Source organism: Trichosurus vulpecula, chromosome 3 (assembly GCF_011100635.1).
Source record: "Trichosurus vulpecula isolate mTriVul1 chromosome 3, mTriVul1.pri, whole genome shotgun sequence".
NCBI classification, from domain to species: domain Eukaryota; kingdom Metazoa; phylum Chordata; class Mammalia; order Diprotodontia; family Phalangeridae; genus Trichosurus; species Trichosurus vulpecula.
The window spans coordinates 124807303-124821493 of NC_050575.1; the positions used below are offsets into that span (position 1 = coordinate 124807303).

General features: G+C 40.4%; 1 protein-coding gene across 4 annotated transcripts in view; it reads left to right on the plus strand.

Annotated features, from left to right (window-relative positions):
* Positions 1-14191, plus strand: part of LOC118841770 (DAB2 interacting protein) — a 293167-nt gene that overhangs the window by 193797 nt on the left and 85179 nt on the right. The window contains exon 1 of one of the 4 annotated variants that reach the window (XM_036749383.1): positions 10040-10174. The exons of the other annotated variants lie outside the window; for them this stretch is intronic. The gene's annotated coding sequence lies outside the window, so the exon portion shown is untranslated. Of the gene's footprint in view, positions 1-10039; positions 10175-14191 lie in introns of those variants that run through there. 4 annotated transcript variants of the gene reach the window in all.

Genomic DNA, 14191 nt, shown 5'->3' on the forward strand with positions numbered 1-14191 from the left:
GAAGTAGAACTAGAACCCAGGTCTCCTGCCTCCCAATCTGACTCTTTCCACTGTATCTCCTCTCTAGGTCTTAGTCTTTTTTCTAAAATGAGAATTGGCTATGATCAGCTGCCGTTTTCCTGATGCCATGACGCTTGGCATCAGCTGGGGAAAGGGTCCTGGGAAGTCCTCAGGAGGATTTTAAAAATGCTTTCTTGATACCAAATGACTGTAAATTAACTCTACCCTCTGCTAAATGATGATGGCTGCCCTGAAACAGAGAAGAAAGTAGAGAAATACATCTGTCCTTGTCTCACTTTACATCCTGTCTACTGCAGTAGCAACTGGCACAGGTTCCTCCCCATGTAGTTACCAACACATCCAATTCTCTAATAGGCAAAGGGCTGACCCCCAAAGGGAATATCTGAGTGCCCCTGCCTAGAAACTGCTGACTTCACTGCTGCAGCTTCCATTACCTGCCATCAACACTTTTCCTCAGGTATTCAAATAATTTAAAAGGGCATCTAGTTCAACTACCCACTCTGTGTAGAAATTCAGTAGATACCTTCTCTGATAAGTGGTCAACTACCTCTCCTTAGATGCTTCAAGAGACAAGGAGTTCACGGGTTTGCAAGGTAGCCCATTTCATTGATTGGCAGCAGTGATTGTTAGAAAGTCCTTCTTTATGCTGAGCCAAAATTCGCCTCCCCATCAATTCTTTCCAATTGCTCTTCATTCTCCCCAGGCAAAGTAAATGTAGATTCTTATTCATTTGTTCTAACCACCTTCTTTCTGTTCATTTTTATCCCCACACATGTGGGCTGGAGCTGTCCCCACTGATTCTGTTGGTGAAATTCCCATGGGGTTCTTTGAACCCCATTGCTGGGACTGAGGACAGGGAATAAAGTTATAACTGGCAGTAGTAGTAGAGAAAAGTGTTCTGCAGAGAAAAGAATAGGAAGTGGGTAAGAAAAGTAGAGAAATTACTACAGTAAATCCAGTTTCTAAAAGGTAAATTTAATAAGCTTGGATAACTCCCTCCCTCTATCCCTCCCACATCTCTCCATCTGTCATGGTTCCTACTGTAGCTACAGTCAGCTGGACCACCTCCATGGTAAACACAGTCTTGTTCTTCTGAGTGGATAAGTTGATTTAATTCAACAAACATTTATTCGGGGGGGGGGGGAATTGTGGGGTAATGGAATGAACATCTGACCTAAAGTTCAAAACCATTTTTGATTTTCTCTGTATCCCCAGAGTTTAGCACAGTGCCTGGCACATAGTAAGTGCTTAATAAGGACTTGTTGATCTTTGTATCAAATCACTCAGATAAGGGTTTGGTATCTAAAATATGTAGATAACCAACTGGAGTATATGATACCAAAAGCCATTGTCTGATAGATGAATGGTCAAAAGATACGAACTAACCATTCTCAAAAGAAGACTTGCAAACTATTAACAACTGTGTGAATGAATGTTCCAAATAACTAATGATAAAAGAAACGCAAAATTGAAACTGTGATGTTTTGCTTCACACCCAGAAAACTGGCAAAGATGACCAATCAATCAAGAAACATTTGTTAAGTGCCTGTTATGTTCCAGGCACTGTGCTAAGCGCTGGGAATACAAAAAGATGCAAAAGACAGTCCCTGGCCTCAAGGAGCTTACAATCTAACGGAGAAGAGAGCATTCAAACAAATACATACAAAACAAGCTATATACAGAATAAGTAAGAAATAATTAACACAGAATTAGTCACTTGAATTAAGATGGACAAGGAAAGTCTTCCTGTCAAAGATGGGACAAAGGCAGGATTAGTTAATGTGGCAGCAACTGGGAAAATATAGGCATGCTATTACTTTTTTGGTAGAGTGGTGAATTGTTCTAACCATTTTAGCAAGCCATTTGGAATTATGTGCTTTTCTGGTCCCATCTCCCCCAGTTGCTGGTGCCTTCCCCTTTGAGATTGCCTTCCATATATTCTGTATACATACTGTATGCATCTAGTTCTTTTCATGCTATATTCCCCAACATAATGTGACCAGAAATTAGGAGACCTTGGTCAAGTCCCAGTTCTACAACTTGATATGTGCTTAGGCATGTCACTTAACTTCTGAGTCTTTCTTTTCTATCTTTAAAATGAAAATAATCACTCTTGCCTCACTGAGTAGTCATGATGAAAGAATATTATAAACCTCAAAAATGGGATATTTAATATGCTTTTGGAAGTGGGGTGAGAGGGGGTAGTCAGAGAGGTAAGAAACATGGTAGAGTTGAAAAAATACCAGGCTTTGAATTAGATCTGGGTTTGAATCATGCTTCTGAAACTTCTTAACTGTGTGAACATGATCAAATCACTTCCACCTCTCTGAGCTTCAGTTTCTTTGGGCACTACAATATTTACAATAGCTATCTCTCAAGGCTGTTGAAGAAAGGTTTTTTTTTTTTAAATAAACCTTAGATGTGAACTATTATGATTAGACTCCTGTAGCCTAACATTCAACGTCTTCTGCAATCCCCTTCATTCATGCTATATTCCAGTCAAACTGGACTGCTAGGTTTATCCTAGTCTCATTCTTCTATCTTGTCCCTTCATGAATGTCCACCCCCATGAGAAGCAAGAGTGAGTCTTCATCTTGTTTAGATTCAATCTCCCTAATATTTATATAGCACTTTTTAAGGTTTGCAAAATATCTTGCATATATTATCTCATGTGATCCTCTCAATAACCCAGTGAGGTAGATGCTATTATCATCCACATTTTACAAATGAGGAAATTGAAGCTAAGAGATTAAGGCTTGCCCAGGGTCATATAGGTGTCTCAAGCAGAGTTTATTTTCATTTAATTTTATTTTTTCAGTAATAAAAATTCACCTTCTCTCTTTCCTACCCCCACCCCTATTGAAAAAAGAAAGAAAAAGGACAGGGAGATGTAGTAGCAATTTAGATTTGAAGATCTTTCCCACCCATTAATAGGCCATGTGACCTGCTTATGTTACATGTGGTGGGAGGAGCTTCCTGACAGGAAAAGGAAGTTATGTCACAGGGAAATGCTGAGAGAGAGAAAGATATTATGGCTGCTGATGGCTGCCCTCATGATGGTTAGAACTGAACTGGCTAACTTAGTTGTATTGTGAGTTTGTTTTCAGGAAGACCCCAGCAGGGGGTTGGAAAGGTTTTGGGATGGTGAGGCTCCAGGTTGTGATATTGTATATTGAATGTTTTTGGTTCCTTGCTGTTATGATGAAGTAGACTGACTGGATAAATGGCTTGAGGGATATGGTTCTCTGTTGTCTGAATAAATGGTTTACTTCTTCTACCTTCTATGTGGAGAGACTAGTATACTTTGTGATACAGAACTACATAGGCATTTTGAAGATTATCATCTACACTGTTATTATTGCCTTATTGTTACAGTAGGTGACACAGTGAATGGAGTGCTGGCTGTAGAGTCAGGAACACCTGAGTTCAAATGCAGCTTCGGACATTTACTAGCTGTATGACCCTGTGCAAGTCACTTAAACCCTATTGCCAAGAAAAAGAGAAAGAGAGAGAGAGAGAGAGAGAGAGAGAGAGAGAGAGAGAGAGAGAGAGAAAGAAGAAAGGAAAAAACTCTTGTGATAAATATGTATTATCAATCAAAACATTCATCTCCATTGACTTCTCCAAATGCACACACACACACATGCGTGCGTGCACACACACATATATATCGTCATGGGTCCTCTGGAATTGTGATTGGTTGTTGTGTTTATCAAAGTCTTTCAAACTTGCTTGTCTTTATAATATTGTTATTGTATAAATTATTTTGGTTCTTCTTGCTTCATTGTACATCAGATCATACAAATCTTCCCAGTTTTTTCTGAAACAATATCCTTCATCATTTCTTAGAACACAATAGTATTCCATCATATTCATATACCATAACTTGTTCAGCCATTCCATAATTAATAGGCAGTCCCTTAATTTCCAGCTACCAAGAGCTGCTATAAATGTTTTTGTACAAATAGTCCTCTCTCTTTTCTCTCTGTCTCTCTCTCTTTTATGTCTTTGGAGTAAAGACCTAATAATGGTCAAAGGTTAAGCACGGTTTATTACTTTTGGGGGTGTAATTCCAAATCGCACTCAAGAATAGCTAGACCAACCAATATCTTACACTGTATATCAAGATAAGGTCAAAATGGACAAATGATTTAAACACAAATGGTGATATCATCAGTAAATTAGAGGAGCATAGAAAAAAATGTACCTATCAGATCTATGGATAAGGGAAGAGTTTATGACCAAACAAGAGATAGAAAAGAGATCACGGGAAGTAAAATAGATAATTTGGGCCACATGACATTAAAAAGCTTTTGCACAAACAAAACTAATGCAGCCCTAAATTAGGAGGAAAACAGGAAACGGGGGGGGGGTATATTAAATTTCTTTTATAAGGCTTCATTTCTCAAACATATAGAGAACTGAACAAAATTTATAAAAATAAGAGCCATTCCTCAAATTAAAGAAAAGGGAAAAGGACCTATTTGTACAAAAATAGTCATAGCAGCTCTTTTTGTGGTGCAAAGAATCAGAAATCAAAGGGATGCTCATCAATTGGGGAATAGCTGAACAAGTTGTGGCATATGAATTTGATGAAATACTATTGTGGTATAAAAAATGATGAGCAGTATGGTTTCAGAAAAATTTGGGAAGACTTTATCTTTAACTGATGTAAAGTGAAGTGAGCAGAACTAGCAGAACACTATATATAGCACAAGCAATATTGTAAGGATGATCAACTGTGAATGAATTAGCTACTATGGTCAAGAAAATTATCCAGGACAATTCCAATGGACCCATGATGAAAAATGTTATCTACCTCCAGAGAGAGAATCAATGACCTCTGCATGCAGATTGAAGCATACTTTTTTAAAACTTTCTTTTGTTTTTTCTGTTTTGTTCATTTATTTATTTATTTACTTGTTTGTTTATTTATTTACTTTTGGTCTGTGCATTCTCTTAGAACTTAAGTGTTTTTTTAAAAAGATCATAATTTTTACATGTAATTGGGAAATATTTAATGAAATAAGTAAAAATATTTTTTAAAATGGGTAGACCATTCCACAGCTCCACTATTCATGCATTGATATGTCTATTTCCTACAGCCCCATGAGTATTTTTCATTTCTCTTTCTTGTCATCTTTGCCAATGTGAGGAGGGTGAGGTGGAAACTCAGAGATGTTTTAGTTTGCATTCTTTTAATTACTAATGATTTGGTGCATTTTTATGTGGCTATTGAGACTTTGATATCTTCCTCAGAAAATTTCTTCTTTGTGTCCTTTGACGGTTTATCAGTTGGGGAATGGTTCTTACTCTTATAAAGTTCCATCAGTTTCCTATATATCTTAAAAATGAGAACTTTATCAGAGAAACTTGCTGCAAAGATTTTTCCTTCTAATCTTAGCTGTATTGGTTTTGTTTGTACAGATTTTAAAAATTTTATATAATCAAAATTACCCATTTTACCTTCTGTGATCCTTTTAATCCCATGTTTGGTCATGAATTTTCCCCACCCATGGATCTGACATGTAATTTCTATGGTCCTTTATGTCTAAGTCAAATAACCATTTGAAGCTTCTTTTGGTATATAGTGTGATCTGTTGGTGTATACCTATTTTCTGCCAGACTGCTTCTTGGTTTTCTCTGCAGTTTTTGTTGGATACTTCTGCAATTTGGAATACATATTTATGCAAAGTGGCATTCTCAGAATTGATGATTACAAAATCAAAATGTCGATCAACTCTGAAAATCATTGAAGATGCTCTCCATCCTGCAGTATCAAATATTCTGCCACGATTTAATTCTTTATGTAAAAATAAACAAGCACATCCACCTCATTAGTATGCAAATTTGCTTTCATCTTTAATAAATAGTAAAATTGTATGTATACCAAAAATTTTTTTTTAAATAAATTTCTTTATGATTTGTTATCAGTAAATGCTTGATTTGTATACCTATTTTATATACCTATATGCCTGGAGTTGAGTAAAAATTTCTTGGTCAAAAATGGGTTGTAAAAAGTTAATTATGTTTTCTCTTTGCCTATTCTTGAGGCAGAATTTGAACTCAGGTCTTTTTCCCCCCTCTAAGTCCAATGTCCAATACTGTATTGACTGCACCACTTCGTTCCCTCTTGTACTAGGCAATGTTTCAAGTTTCTTTCCATTTTGTGATTCTGGAATATGAGTTTGACTCCTGACTCTAATGGTGTATAACCTTGGCAAGTCAGTTAAAACCTCCTTAAGCCCCAGCTTCTTTCTCTGTAAAACCAGAATAATAATCCCTGTGTTCCCCACCTCATAACATTGCTGTGGGGAAATAGCTATATAAACGGGAAAGCATTATAGAAATGAGAACTGTTGCTGATTATGCCACTATGGGTAAGGCCATGTTGCTGGGCCTGGCCCGGCAGGATGCAAAGATGAATAAGATGTTTCTGCCCTCATGGAGCTCAGAGACTCATTGGAAAATAATATAGTAACAACAGCAAAAAAATCTTCTGGCTAACTTGTCAGTGTCACAGTATTACTATGTCACTGGGAGACAATACAGAAGCACTGCAAAGTTTTAAAACTTTAGCAACAATAAAAGAAGTATATAAAATTTCAAGATAAGAAAGATGTCATAATGCAATAAGTACAGTGTCTGTTTAGTTGCTAGATACATGGTTAAGGCAATAAACTACATGACAGTTCAGAGAAGGGAGAGATAATTATTACTCCAAACTGTGTGGTCACAGAAGGGTTTGCAGAGGGGGCTAGATTTAAGGGGTCTTTTGCTCTCCTGCTGTTCAGTCATTTCTGACTCCTTGTGACCCCCTTTGGGATTTTCTCGGCAATGATACTAGAGTGGTTTGCCATTTCCTTCTCTAGGTCATTTTACAGATGAGGAAATTGTGGCACACAGGGTTAAATGACTTGCCCAGGGTCACACAGTCAGTGTCTAAGGTCTAATTTGAACTCAGGTCCTTCTGGTTCCAGGGCCAGTGCTCCATTCACTGAGCCACCTAGCTGCCCCAAGGGGTCTTACAGAATATGTATTTAGAGCTTCCAAGATCCTTAGAAAGGAATCCAATTTCTTCATTGTACGGTTATGGAAACTGAGGGAAAGTAATTTGCACAGTCAATCCTCACACAGGTAGTAAAGAGAAGATCTATGAATCCAGCCCAGGTCTTTGCACTCCAGCAGAATCTTTTTTTTTCCACTATATCACTACTTACCCCTTTTTCAGTGTTGTAAATGTCCATCTGTATTAGAGTTACCATAAATTGAAAGCCCTTAGGATTTCTTCCAAACAAGCTAGCCCAGGGCAGGCCACTAATAAGGAGGGTGCCTTTAAATCTTTTAAGACTAGACTTGTTTGTGAGAAATTGTTACCAACTCAGGATAACTCAGTTGCTCATACAAGGATACATATCAATTGGTGAATTCCCAGGCTTATGCCCCAAGGGGGTCAAATAGAGAAAGGCACTATATTCACAAAAATATACATAGTAGCACATTTTGTGGCTGCAAAGAACTGGAAACAGACTGGGTATTTGCTGATTGGGGAATGATTAAATAAATTGTTGTACATGTTTTTATTGGATTAGTACTGCACCATAAGAAAGGATGAACATGAAGAATTCAGAGAAGCATGAAAAGATTTATATGAACTGATATAGAACAAAGCTAGAAAAGCAGGAAAACAATGATCATGATGGCTACAACAATATAAATGGAAAAACATCTAGCAGAAACTAAATAAAATTGAATACTGTAATTATCATAACCAAAATATTTCATACACTAAGAGATTTGGTTGATATGTTCGTTGGTTTTTCTGAACTCTTCCCGCACACCTCCATTTTAATGCTTTGTTACAAGGGGTGGCTTGCTGGGGAGGAGTGGGAGAGAGGGATGTCTTTGGAAATAAAGGCAATGTGAAAACAAAATATATCAACAAAAATTCTAATAAAACAGCTATACGTAAAAATAGATACTTGGAAAATGGATCAAACTGTGAGTCTTCAAATTTGTATGAGTCATTTGAGAGGCTGGGGAAGTAGGGAAGAGAATTCTGTGCTGGGGAGTCAGAAGACCTGAGTTCTGTGTTCCCTCCTTAATAGCTATATGATAGACACGTTATTCCACCTCTCTTGACCCCAGCTTCCTCACTTGTAAAATAACTAAATGATCTCAAAAATTGTGCTCAACTCGGTATTCTAATATCCCTTCCAGCTCTAACACTCTTCATTCTAACATCCCTTCCAGCTCTAGGATAAAAAGAAAATGTTATAACAGTTTCTCTGGATTCCCTACTAGACATATTTTTGGAGGGGAGGGGAAGATTAGAGGAGGTGGGTGGAAATAGCAGTACGATATTAGCTGTTGCCCTAGATGCCTTGGGAGGCAGGAAAGATTGTTAAGCTTCCATCTGCCAGAGATATTGGGAGGTGGGAGGAAGACTCCTTCAGGAATGGGTCTGCATGGCCACACCAAATGTTTCTCACCCTCTCTCCCATTTGGAAGTTTTATTAAGATGTTAGATAAACAGAGAGGAAAGCTGCAAAGGAAAACATTGACTCAGAAGGAAAGGGACCAGCAGGGTTCAGAGCTAGTTTGCTCCAGATGTGTGCAGATGTGCCAGTGTGACCTTTTAATTATAGATTTCTTTAAGGGGGGGGCGGCACAAGATTGGTTAAAGCTGCATTTCCAAACAGTTTTTGGACTTGAATAATATTGCTTAATGGAGTAGTCAAGGCAGGTACATGTGGCTCAGGTAGTTTGGGTCAGGAGGAGGGCCAGTTCATGGGCAACTTGGGGGGGGGGTGGTGATCCATGGTATAAATTAAGTTACAGGCATCCAAGAGGTTGAATGTCTGTGCATCCACATCCCACAGCTGCAGCTGCCCCAAACATCCCACTCCTCCCCAGGCCTTCCTGGCGGTGGCAAGAAAAACCAGGAATGCACTGGTGTCAACAATACTATGGTGGGGAGTGCGTGGGAGTGGAAAGAATCTGGCCTGAGTTCCAAATCCAGGCCTGCCATTGGCTTACTGTGGGACATTGGGCAAGTCATTCCACCTCCCTTTTCCCCCTCCTCACTCCCAAGCTCAATTTCATCTGTTAAATGAGGTTTGACTAGAATCATGAGTGTTCTTGACCTTTGTGTGTGTGTGTGTGTGTGTGTGTGTGTGTGTGTGTGTGTGATGGTTCCCTTTGGTAGTCTGATGAAGCCTCTGGACCCCTTCTCAAAATGTTTTAAAATAAATATTTAGGATTACAAAATAATTCATGATATTGAAATAAGGTTATAACAATATATTTTTTAAAAGTTCACAGATGCTAGGTTAAGAACTCAAGGGTCACTAAATGGATAGTCACCAAGTTCTGTGTCCCAACTTTGTGTGTTCTAAGGTGACGTAATGAAAATAGGGCTCTGTGGTTGAAAAATGTGTGGACCTAGGGAACTAGCTTCAAGTTTTTCCTCAGAGCTATCTTAAGAATCATGTTGGTCAAATCACTGTCTCTCTGAGCCTGTTTTTCCTCACACAAAAAAGGACAAAAATCCTTGCAACCCCTTATCGGGGCTGTAGAGTGGAAAGCCCTTTGTAAACATTACAGTACTATAGAAATGTAAAATTGTTGCTATTGTTTAAGGTTTCCTTCCAGCTCTTGTGTTCTTTGTTCCAAGTTTCTGCGAGTCCTATCTGAACTTGAATTTGATTCTGAAGGCCTAGCTTTCTAGCGATTGTGGGAAGCCTCAGATTTTCGTTGGAGAGGGGGATGGCTGACCTAGGGTTTAAGATGGTAGACCTGGATTTGCCAGGAGGCAAATTCAAATCTTTGAATTACTCCTTTGGGAGTAAGACCTGGTGTGGGCTTGCGTTTGGGTGGGTGGCAGTCTTCTTTCGGAACTGGGTTTGTTTGGGACTCCCTGCCCCGCCCCCGTGCGCGCTCCCGTGGTTGAGGAGGCCGGCCCGGCCTCTGGGGCAGCCCGTCAGGAGCGCGCATAGCCCAGGTAGGGCCTGAGCCCCGGCAGCTGGCCCGACTTTGGAGCTGAACGGCTGCAGAGAGCAGAGCGCGTGGCGGGGGCCCGGGTGCCGGCCTCGGCATGGGCGCGTCGCTGGCTGGTCCGGCCCTTTATCCGAGGCCTGGATCTGGGAGCCGGGTGAGTGGCCAGGGTTGGGGAATCGCTCACAGTCTTCTCCCTCCAGCCCTCCGCCTCACGGGGGTCTGGAAGGAGGGTCAGGGCGGGGCTGGAAGAGGAGACCGCCCGGGTTCACTGCGGCTGGGCTAAAGAAAATCCCCCCTTATTTCCGCTAAGTTTGGACCAGGTCTCCAAGGAGTCCTCGGAGCCCCGCGGCGGGGAGATTGGATCAGATCAAACTGGACTGCGGGAGTCTGGGTCGGCTGGCCGGGGGCCGGGCAGTTGTGGCTGTCCCCTTAGCAAGAACCGGTTTCCGATGGGGTGGGAGGGCGGCTGCAAACGAAATAAGTCTGGGTTTGGGCAATTGGCAGGAGGTTGCGGTGTAAGGGACTTAAGCTGCGCGTCCTGCCCCAGCCCTTCCATCTCAGGGTGTGGAAGTGTGTTCTGTTTCATTTGTAATTGTTCCATTCTCTTGGACTCCCCGACCATTCTGTTCGGTTCCTTTCAACCGCAGCCCATCCTCGTGCCTTTCATCTGGAGCGATTCCATTTCCCTAGACCCCAGAAATGCTCTATTCAGATGGAACCAGGGGGTATTTGCTTCCTCAGAACCCAAAGGTTTCCCCAGGTTCTGTGCCCCTGAAGGGATGGAAGGCGGAAGTGGTGATTACAGATAGAAAACCAGCTCTGGAATGTCACTCTCCACTCCTACCCTTGTAGAGACAAGTTAGGGGACCTGCCTGATGTTCCAGCTCCCCCTGGGGGGAAAGGGGGAGAGAACCCTTCAGGCCACACATGGGGGGGCGGTTTGAAAAAGATGGGGGGGGGGGTTGGAAAGGGGTAGCTGAAGTCAAATGGAAGAAAGGGAAAGCAAGGCTGACTTGGCGGAACAGTCTGATGATGGAAGACTGTTAGGAGACGTCTGTGTAGGCTCTGCCATTACTGGTCATTTAACCTCTCTGATCTTCAGTTTCCTTATCTGGCTAAGATGCCTTGACTATCCATGTCTTAAGGTCCTTTCCAATAGGTAGGTTCACTTTCAACATTCTAATGTTCCATGGTGTCTTCTGACCGTAACATTCTTTGATCCTAACCTGAGGATCTTGTGCTACAAGATATCTAAGCATCCCCCCCCCCCCAAAAAAAAGAGAGAATTGACCTGCAAAGAAAGGGGGGAAGGAATGCTGGCAGCATTGGAAACTCAGCTTGTAGAACTGCCCGGAGAAATATGGGGGTGGGAGGATTTTATATCCTGCTATTTCTTTGTGATAGAGATAACATTGAAAGTAGGGTCAAGGCTAGTTCTGGCTAGAATTAGCTCTTTGAGTCTCCCTCAGGCTGGAAATGTGGCCAGAGGTTAGAAGGAATTTGGGCTCTCCAGAGTTTTGTATAGTGTGAGGAAAGAGCCCTTGACCGTGAATCAGGAGACCTGAGAGTTCCAATTCAAGTTATGCCATTAATTTATTGCAGGAAGAATCCTGAACAAGTTTCTTTGCCCCTTCTGGACCTGAGTTCAAATTCTGCCACGGACAACCTTTGTGACCCTGGGCAAGTCACTTAAATTCTTAGTGCTTGTTTCCTTATCTGTAAAATGGGGATAATAATAGCAAGTTCCTTTTTGTGAGGATCAATTGAATTAAGGTATTATCATAGATAAAGTGCTTTACAAATGTTAAAACTATCATCATCATCATCTGGAAAGTTGAAGAGGTTGGATTGGTGATCATTAAAATTACTTGTGAACTGAGAATAATAGAATCTAAGACCAGAAGGAAATTCAAAACCCCTAGTAAGTCATATTAATATACCCCTCACTAAGTCACTGAACCCCTTTAGAGGAGAGAGAAAGGTTATTTGTGGTAGATTCCTTCTAAAGTACCAAAGGAGTTAGTACTATGTCAATTTGCAGGGCATGGAGGTGTAGAGGGCACAGGCACTAAATAGTTTTTTGAAAAGTCAATCTGTTCCTACTGATTTTTCTTTCTTTCCCTCTCAGGATCTCCTGAGTATGTTACCTGTGTTGGGGGCTTTTGTAATTTTCCACTCATTTCCAGTTGTGAATTAGTTATCTTTTATGTTCTCATGGCTATGTAGTGGCAGAGTTTTGTTTGTTTTATTTTTGTTTTTCAAATATGTAAATATCGCTCATATGAAGTTTTGCAGAAAGGAGAAAAATCTGTGCCACCTGCTGGTTCTGAACCTAACCAAGGGTAATATACTTTTTGAAGCATATTTCGAGTCTCTGAGGGATAAGGGGGCAGAGGTGAGAACAAGAGCATTTCATGACTTATAAATGGTTCCATTGGCTTGCCTTGGATTGTCTAGTGAGAAGAGTGTCAAGTGTAGTATGGCAAACTAAGTCAAAAAGCCCAGGTACTCTGGCCACAATTTCCTTCTTCGTAAAGTGGAGGAATTGGATGTTGATAGTCCTCTTATAGATTTAAATCAAGGATCCTGTGATGATCTGATTTTCCAAGTTTTTGTCTAACTCTGAAACTCAATAGCTTCCAGCTCTGTGATTCAGTATTTTCTATAAAATCACTTTAAATTTTCTTCACATGCAAAATTGAGTTAACATCTTGCCCTGACAGTAGCAACAAACTTTGTGAATATATAGATGAAAAAGAGTAAAATAAGCAGTTACAATTCAAGTTTATGTTTTTCCTTTTATCAAAATGTTAAACTATTGAAGTTTTTTATTTCATTTCTGATTTTGTACCTCATTTTGTTTGATTTTTCACATTTGTCAAAATTGTTTATAATTAAATTATTTTTGAAAATAATGATACCTCCTCTGACCAACTCACAGGATTATTGTCAGGAGCCCATGAGATCATGGAGGGAAGCAACATGATATAGGGAAATAGTATTAGGTGTTAGGGGACCTACACTGTAACCTTGACTTTGGCATTTGACTCCTAATGTGATTTTTGGATAAGTCCTTTCCTCAGTTCAGGCCTCAGTTTTCTGGTCACTTGAAAATGAAAGGTCTAGATCACATGTTTTTTAACTCCCTTTTAGCTCTAATAATCTGATCTGTGAGCACCTTCCAGAGAGATTTCTGCTAGCAAAAAGCTGAAGGAGGGAGGAAGAAAGGAGTGGGTCACTTCTTGCCTGTACTTTAATTTGTTCCTATTACCATGAAGCTTCAAACGGTTCATTTCCAGGGATCTAAGTGGTAATTAATGTCCACAAGAGTAAATTGATTTGACAGCTGGTTGTAGCATCTTGTGCCCAAAGATTTTTTTTTTCCCCACTTAGCTGGGACTGAGTGCTGCTCTCCCAACCACGTGAATTATTCTCTGACTAGCTAGAACAAGGTAGCAGTGTTGGGTAAGTGAGGGAAGCTGCAAGGAGATTGTGAAAAATTAAATAGTTGGGGGATAGCCTTGAACTTGGGGATCCAGTTTAAGAGTTCAAAAGTGCTGGCTTCTTTCTTGTCTTGCTTTGCCACTAACCACCTTTGGTTGGGAAGTGACTTTGACTAAGTCACTTCCCTTCATTTGGCTTCAGTTTTTTCATATATAAACGATGGAACTGAATTATATTATCTTAGGTCCTTTCCAGCCCTCCTATACCATGTTTCAACACTTTGTTACCATTGGTCTATTGTTCCTTCCAGCTCTAACATTCTATATGCTGTATTCTAGCACTCTTGTGTTCCCATATTCCTTCAGCTCTGACCTTCTATGATTCTTAAACCATGTCCTATCGATCCCTGTTGCTCCCTCCTTTCCAGATAGCACATAATAAGCGCTTGCTATGTTTTAGAATGAATAAATTTTCCTTTTGGTTGTCATTGTGCTTAGTCCGCCCAGGATCCCACACCTGAGGCCTCTTTTTTTTGTATTCTTTTTGACTTTCCCAGTTGCCAGCTCTCAGTGACAGATTTAATAATCTGAGCCTGTCTCTTGTGTTTAGTATTGCAGGAGTGAAAGTTTACTCCTAAAACGTTATCGATTGAGATACTAATAAAAGTTCACGGGGTGGGGAGGGGGTGGGTTGGAGCCAGGATTTTTTTCCCTCTGGGACTGAGAAC